Source organism: Lagopus muta, chromosome 8 (assembly GCF_023343835.1).
Source record: "Lagopus muta isolate bLagMut1 chromosome 8, bLagMut1 primary, whole genome shotgun sequence".
Classification (NCBI taxonomy): domain Eukaryota; kingdom Metazoa; phylum Chordata; class Aves; order Galliformes; family Phasianidae; genus Lagopus; species Lagopus muta.
The window spans coordinates 7,216,437-7,224,626 of record NC_064440.1 but is presented as its reverse complement, the minus strand read 5'-3'; the positions used below and the strand labels follow the sequence as shown (position 1 = coordinate 7,224,626).

At 39.1% G+C, this 8,190-nt stretch overlaps 1 long non-coding RNA gene across 2 annotated transcripts in view; it reads right to left on the bottom strand.

Moving 5' to 3' along the window:
* Positions 1 to 620: 620 nt before the first annotated feature.
* Positions 621 to 8,190, bottom strand: part of LOC125696745 (uncharacterized) — a 39,082-nt gene continuing 31,512 nt past the window's right edge. For both annotated transcript variants that reach the window (XR_007378497.1, XR_007378498.1), the window contains exons 2-4: positions 3,704 to 4,037; positions 2,324 to 2,419; positions 621 to 1,888 (exon numbers count right to left, since the gene is read on the bottom strand). This is a non-coding gene — a long non-coding RNA (uncharacterized LOC125696745). The remainder of the gene's footprint in view (positions 1,889 to 2,323; positions 2,420 to 3,703; positions 4,038 to 8,190) is intronic.

Below are 8,190 nucleotides of genomic sequence, written 5' to 3'. Positions count from 1 at the left end.
AATTAAAAGATATTATAGCCAGAAAATTTTAATGCCATTTTATGAGAACGACTTTAAAGGCTATCATTGTGCTACATAAATAGTGTTTCACTGTTTAAAATGGAATGATTATCAATGAAAAAAGCATTAGCAAGGTTGGGAAATAAATGGCCCAACCCATCTCCAAATATGCAAACTGGGCACTGGCAACACTGAGTGAGAAGAAGAGACGGTGGTTGCAGTAGGGTTGACGGACTTTCCATACTTATTTTCCTTCATCACTGCAGTTTTCTACTGGAAATCAAGACAGCTTTGACTGGGTTATTTCTATGCTGTACTGTGTTTTTCCATTGCTGCCTGATCTCTCCTCCTTACTTTGAAGTGGACCATGAGGATACATCCCCCCCATTTTCAATCATCTGTTCTTTAGGGGAAAAAGAGAACAAGGGAATCACACTCTAGCAGCAGCAGCCAGTTTTTATTTGCACCCCTTACAATCAAAGGAACATATTTAAGAGGCATATTTAAGAGGCTACAGCAGCATTGTGGCACCTGTCAACTTTGCCTTTCACTAAACCTCATTTCCTTTTAGCCTCCTCAAATCAATGCTGGTGGCTAACACATGGCTGTCCTGACTGAGTACAAAGTTCAGTTCAGATTTCATACAAACTGCAATCCAGGATTCCTCTTTAAAAAGGTATTTGTTTTCATTCTAGATTTAATTACTTTAATTGCCAGCCATTAGAATTTGCTTTCGTTAGCTTCACATAAAGCAAAGCATTTCCTCCTTCTACAATCACTAACTAACTCATGTAAGAAAAAAAACATTACATTGATTTTCAACCATAGGAAATACCTCAAGGAAAGGATTGATTTTCCTCTATAGGAAACAAGACGTTAATATTTTTAATCCAGCTGCTGCATTCGCTTATCATGTACAATATGAAGAACTGGGCCATAAAAGTGAAATTAAATGCAGAATAGCACAGATCACTCTTATGTTATGTTATCTTCAAGTTTTTAGTATTTTGGCAGGGCACAACATAAACCTTTAAGCATTATCTGCACCCATCTAATTTCCAGTGGGTTTGTACTTATTTATGCCCCTTTCTGGGATGCTCTTTGGACATGACATATTTTGTCACGTGTCTGATTTCAGTGAGCAGACTCTGGATGCAGAATTAGCCACAAAAATTGAGTAAGAGTAGAAAAACTCAGCCCTGTGCTACAGTACCCTATCATATGTCACTTCCATGAAAATTTATGACTGAAGATACAATTCATAGGCAGCTTAAAAGATTTTATACAGGGTCTGCATCATCTTTCACCATAAAAACATCCATGTAAATTTTCGCAGTGTAAGGATGTAATTACATCAAATTTAAATAAAAGCCATGGTCTGAATAAGGAAGGAAAAAAGCTAGAAATAACAGCTCTAAGCACTGTGAAGTTTGCAGCTTGAATGCTACATTAGAGCTTGGACTAACCCTTAGTGAAATTACATCAATCGCTATATTCTCCTGAGGTCCTTATCATGGACAAGCTGCTGCTGAACAGGAGGATTGCTCTATATGTCACATTTGCAAAAATGATTCCCAGCCTTGCTTGCCTTCTCTGCACTGCATGCACAAGGGGAAAAATCAGCTTTCTGCGCTCTGCATGCCCGTGGGAAGAGTTGAGCACTATGCACTACATTCCCTGCTGTTCATGCAAAAAAATCCATGTGCCATCATAACCATTCCCGGGCAGATGGTGAGACCAGGGCAAAGCAGTAAGGCCAGCCTCTGTCAGCAGTGTCCCAGTAAAGCAGGAGATCTGTTTCTGAGCAAATACTAGGATCCTCCTTGATCAGGGCTTAGTAGAGTAGATGTCAGGCAGGTGAAATAGTTTTGGACAGCATTTTCAGTACCTGTAAACAAAGTATCAGTAAAAGGTTGAATATGTCCTGTCTTTCACACTGTAGAGAGATGCAGTCATTGATCGGGACATTAGGCTGCTGAATTATTGAAAGGAAGACTGATTATTGTTGCATCTAAAGCGGCACAAGACATCAATAAGAAACTTTCCACACTCAGCACTACCACAGGCAGCTCCTATTTTAAGGAAAATATGTTGGCCACAAGCAGAAACTTGACTTTTCTCACTGTTACTCAGTGATCATCTGCAATTAAAAAAAAAAAAAAAAAAAAAAGATAATTAGTTTTAGCTTAATAGCTCTGAAATCAAACACAATGAGTGTCATAACAGACACTGGCGATTAAATGCAGCTTCTAGGGTATTATTTTAATTGCTCAACAAAAAACACAACCCTAATTCTTCCAACCTGCCTCTTCTATGAATGTACCAGGAGTTTCCAGTCCATGTCTCTCGTTGGTCTCAATTTATCCATGAAGTTTCCTTGAGCATCACAAGAGTTGTACATGTTAAGGTGAAAAATAACCTAAAAAAAGAAAAACAAGCATACTCGCTTCAGGTGTGCATTCATCATATCTCAGATGTGCAGATGGCACAAAGAAAAGGCCCCATAAAATGCTAAGAGATGGAGTCTTCCAGCCACTCAAAAAAGGAAACCAAAAGCTGGTGCCCATCTGCCACACGCAGGAGGCAGTCTGTGCATCAGTGGCTTCTGCTCCAAGTGACGTAGGTACACCAGTGTGGACTCTATGAAGTTTTTCCTTCCTCACAGACATACTCATTTCCCAAACTTTATTTTCTACCTAGCTCACGCAAAATTCTATTCATCTGCCTTTCTATCATTTTTCTGCCTTTTTATATTTTACCCAAGCTCAAATAGGTTCCTTGACAGACTTCAATAATAGCTACCGAAGGGATATGAAGTCAGGAATCTTCTGTAAGACCTCCATGCTCATTTGATGTTCATTACATACCAAAGAGCAAATGAATCCACAAAAGGCATTCATAAATGCACTGTCAGCCATGCTGGTGAAATATCCCAGACTCATCATCCTTTGAGATTCAGCATATACATTGGTGAGATCTCACATGAAAGAAAAAGAACTACTTTGAAAGTAAGAAATTCCCATTTCCCAAAGATTTCGGAAGTCCCCAAGGCCATGCAAACATGCAAAGATATTTCAAGTCTCACAACCAGCCACAGTCTCAAACTCTTTACCCTCTTGCCAAGTTACCAGTTTCAGTGTCCGCAGGCATCAAGCCAGAACCACAGTATGTTACAGACCACTGAACATCATGGCTTATCCCCTGCCTGTGCAGCTGAGCTGAACAGGTCAGTTTCCAGGGAATGAGCTGATTTCTTTAACCCATATCTAATTTTGAAGATACCTTCCCTATGAGCAATGAAGAAAAACCATACTTGTGCCACACTTGCTTGGCTTATGGAGTCCTATTCAGTACCTCCACAGAAAGCAAGCTTGGCAATAACTGAGCTCCCCTGTTAGCGAGATGTGGCTGATGCAAAATTCAGATACACAAGGGGCTGGATACAAAAGATCAGTCCATCCATAAGGAGCAAATGATTACAGCTGAACCCACACCAGGAGGGAACTGACACTGATGGACTGTAAAGAGAAATGTTTGCAGACATAGCTCATCCCTCCAGTGGCTGATTGTGCCCACCCGCAGCCTGCAACAGCCAAAGAACACACCCCTGTTGCCATCAGACAACAGCAACAATGAACATAGTTTCGATACCCCTTGCAGAATAGAAGCTTTCAGTCTATCAAAGAGCCATCTTAGCACTAACCTGCATGCCTTTGTTAGTTGTGGTAGAGCCTGTACAACAATCTATCTGGACGTGAAGCCATCAGTATCCATGAGTGCTGTAGAAGACACAGCCACATGGACCAGCAGGAGCCACTCTGGATGTCTGACATTCTCCTGCAGCTGCTCAGGTAACGTCCTGGCCACAGTGATGTCCCCATCATAATCCTCCAGTTTTCAGTGGCTTCAGGTTTAAGGCTATGGTCCCAAGCTGTTCCTCAGGTAAGATGGCACCCTGTGCCACCAGGTCTGTCCGTGCAGAGAACACATCCTTGCTGACTTGTGCAGGACATCTGAAAATGTCCTCTACACAAAAGCTAAAAGGAAAGAGCAAGCCTTTGGTCATCCTTTTAGTGTGTATATTTTAGCGTATGGTGCATTGGGAAATACTTAGGGATTATAGCACAGAAACACATGCAAAACCTAACAAAACAATAAGCTGTTTAAAAGTGAAAAGTCACTACATATTTGAGAGCAATTCATAGTAAAATTGTCACAAGCTGCAGCCAGTTTGTTTGATTGTATTTAGCTGTTAGCCTAGCAAATGTCACTCTCATTAGCTTGTTTTCCATAGCAGCATCTTGTTACACACTTCGACTGAACATCCCGAAAAGCAGTGATTATCTGCAGTTATTCATTCCGACACAAAGATCCCCAGATGAGGATATCCAGCCACTGCTCACTTATAAATAAATACAAACTCAAACACCTTAGAGCTATTAAGGAGACAGGCCAAGTTTCCTTATTCTGCTCCAGGTACTTAGATCACATCTGTTCTTCCCCAGAAATAACATTATTACTATGCCGTTCAGAAGAGGCTGTTAATCAGCCCTCATGAAATGGGATATATTCATAGTTGCCATTTGCTATTGCCAACCAGTTATAGATTTCCAATAAACAGGTCTCGTTCACTGCAAAAATTAGATAATTGAAACTATCTGTTTCCTTCAAGGTTGTGGTCTCAGAGGTGATGCTTGTGTGTTGCACAAGTAGGGGACAGCAGCTGTAACCCGCTCCCACCATCCGCTGCTGTCCATTTGGTTTGTCAGTAAGGACAGAGCTTTATAAGATATTGGCTGGTCAGCTGTCACTTGCTACTCTGTGAGGAACACCTTCTTTCCCCTCGTTACTAACTCTATCTCAGCAGAGATATTGAACAATCATAACAGTATGGAATCCTGCCAAAAGCAGCAGTCCCTAATCATTCTGTTATCTCTTCTATGTTGCAGATTGCTAACTACACATAATAATGCAGGAGTAAATACATCAGCATATCTGCTAGTATAGCAAATACTGCCTAACAAATCTGTGTGCAGCCATTTCCATTGAAGAGTAACGTATCTAATAAAGATTTAATTAGATTTCTCTGCCTTTCTGATTAAAATCTTCAGAGTAAATATGAATATTTTGTATTAGTCTGTGCAGTGAGGTAACAAAGGCAGAGAATATTTTGGTACAAAGTATTTGCATGAACCACAGTCTAAGGACATATATGTGTATTTACACCTCCAGTTTAAACAAAAGAAAAAAAAAAAAGATTCCCATTCATTAAATTCATCTATATAATTTCTCTTCAGCTAGAACCATATTTCAACCAACTTCTCACTCCAACAGAAGTCCACTTAGCCATTAACTGTTCAAAACCTATATACAACTATAGCACAAGAAAAGGTACCTTTCTCCTTCTGTGCTACGCTTTTTCAGATCATGATCAGACTAGTCACTCCCTCACTAAAAGTTTTTTTAAAATTAAACAGATGTAGTAGCAGATAATCTCGCAGTTGGTGGAGGTGGTGGTTGGATGACCCATCGCATATTTGCCAGACACAAAGCAGCAAATTCTCTCAAACTTCTATTTCTTAATAAAGAGTTTTCTGTTTTTTAAGAGAATCAGCCTGTGCTCAGTTCGTGTGAGATAAAGTGAGCTCTGCAACAAGTACATACCCAAAGAGCGCCTGGTGACTCTCTTCCATTCTGATGTAGAACTTTGCTGCAGAGGCAGCTTTGGAAACAGAGCATTTTCATTGCACTCAGAGACATAGAATTTCATGCAGTCCATGTTAACAAACATGACTGTGTCAAAGGAAAACTCAATCCACATTATTAATTCTTCTCCTACAGAAGAGAAAACATGTGATAGTCTTAGTTTCAAGCTGAGACAGAATTGTTTTCAACAGTAAGCTGCCCAGAAGCATAGAGTACCCTGCCTTTTTATCTTTTATAATACTTTCACACTACGTTCTGCATCATTCATTTCAAGATCAAGATGATATTCTTACTCTTACTAATAATATTTAAACTATGATGTACCTGCAGAGAGATACACAACTGCTCTGCAAGAGAATGCTTCAAATATTGAAGCTGGCAAGTCCTTTAGCCATAAGCCAAGAGATTCATTGCACTTGTTAAAATCGAAATATGCAATACCAAAAAAAGAATAATTATAATTTACAGGAACAGTATTCAGTGAATGGCTTGATTCAAGTCATCTGCATGTGCTGCTTTCAACAACCACCCTTCTGCACGAAAAACTTCGAGTTCAAACAGAACAAATGGAGAACTGTAATTCATGTTGGTGTTTTATGCCACACAATGACCATTCAAATAGAAAAATCCCCACTGATTACGATTATTTGTGAGCATTGGTAAGGACAATAAACTATTTCTGCTAATAAATGAAGATTAGAATAGCCTTGCCCTATAGGAAAAATATTTATAAGCATCTTCTAAAATAGATTTTATATCAAGAAAGAGCTAAAATTCTGGCAGTGTGGTGACATTAGCAAAGAATAGACAATAATATTGATTAAAATTTGCATAATATCTTAATTAAAAATGCAGCATTCTGCATTACAGCCAATATATTAGTATACTTTTCAACCACTTTTACAAGATCAACACATTTCTAGTTTTAAAATATTTTGTTGAAGTAGTTTGCAAAATCAGGGGGTAAAATGTACAACATTTTTTCCATTCGTTTTAAGTAATTGAAATGCAAAGTGCTGAGCAGTTAATCTTTCCAGGCAGGAAAAGCTGCCTGCTGTCAGATTTATTATTTTTTTTTTCTTTTTTCTTTTTTTTGCCACTCTTCATAGAGTCAATAACAAGTGTCTAAATCCAGGAAATGATGTAGTGGTAGTGTTCAGAGGTAAGGATATGATAAGGTGCTGTTTGCGTTCTGGATAATATGAGAAAGTCCAACATGTACGCAGGAAGATTCTTCTCCACGTCAACTAATTAGCATGTTTATTGGATGCATTAATTATTCTGACAAGCTCGTGGACAGTTAAGTGTGTTAACTCCTTCTACACTCCCTTCCTACATGCCTTTCCAGGCATTGTTTACATGCCAGCCATCACAGGTTTCCATATCTAATTTAAGCCAAATGAAATAGTTGTTTTTAATTCTAGCATGTTTTAGAAATCAAAAATAAATATGATTCTGTTTCAAAATACACCCAAGAAAAATACAGTTTGGTAAAAATCAGAAAACCCGTGACATCTTGTGTCTGAGCATGGGGTGCTATTTGGATCTAAGAAAGATGGATTAGATTTAAGCCTACATCTGAAAAACAAAGATCCCCATATTTACACAGCCACCAAAGATGAGCACAGAGTTGTCTTAATTCTCAGTGAATGGCTGCCATATAAACTACACAACTTTCTGATGCATCCCAAAATGCAGTCTCTATATACACGTCCAATATAAAAAACTGCTGAAGTATTCTCAAGCTAAAGAGTTGGAATACTGAAATCTCACCTGCAGCCTCACATGTCTGGTTTCTGCTATCCTCCCACCACAATGAGCTCCAGCCCCATTCCAGGCACTGTTTTATCTCCTGCTTTGCACAGGACTTCTACCAAAACCCCATAGCAAAGCTGGGACTGCCAAATGTGCTTCAGAGGACTGGTTTTATTTCATCTTTGTCCTGTGCTATGACAATGTTTGGGCAGCAACACAGATACATCCTATTTTCTCCTACTTTTCTTCTTTCTCATTTATTTTCTTTCCACTTCCTCCAACGTTATTTCTCATGTCTGTCTTCCCTACGCTTCAAGTTTCCTAATCCCATTTCTGCCTCTTCACACACACATCTTACTCCATCTTCCCTGGTTTCTCCTCTCTTTCCTTCACATGCTTCCTGCAGAAAAGTTGCTATTCTTGACAGGAATATATATGAAAGGAAAAAATTGGTCTTTAATAGCTTGCAGTTGCTGAGCTCTGATGGTGCTAGCTATGGCTTTTTTACATGCCACAGGATATTTTCCTAAAGATTTCTTGTTGCTCCTGTTTGCATATTACATATAAGCAAGATGGGGCCAAGGACAAAACACTTCAAATGCCTCATAATGGGGACATCACATAAGGCTGTTTTTTCCCTAGTTCAGCTTCTCCTGCTTTCCTTTTTGTCTCAAAAACTCAGACACTAATTATCACTATCTCAGACCATCATTAGCAAAGTAGACACAA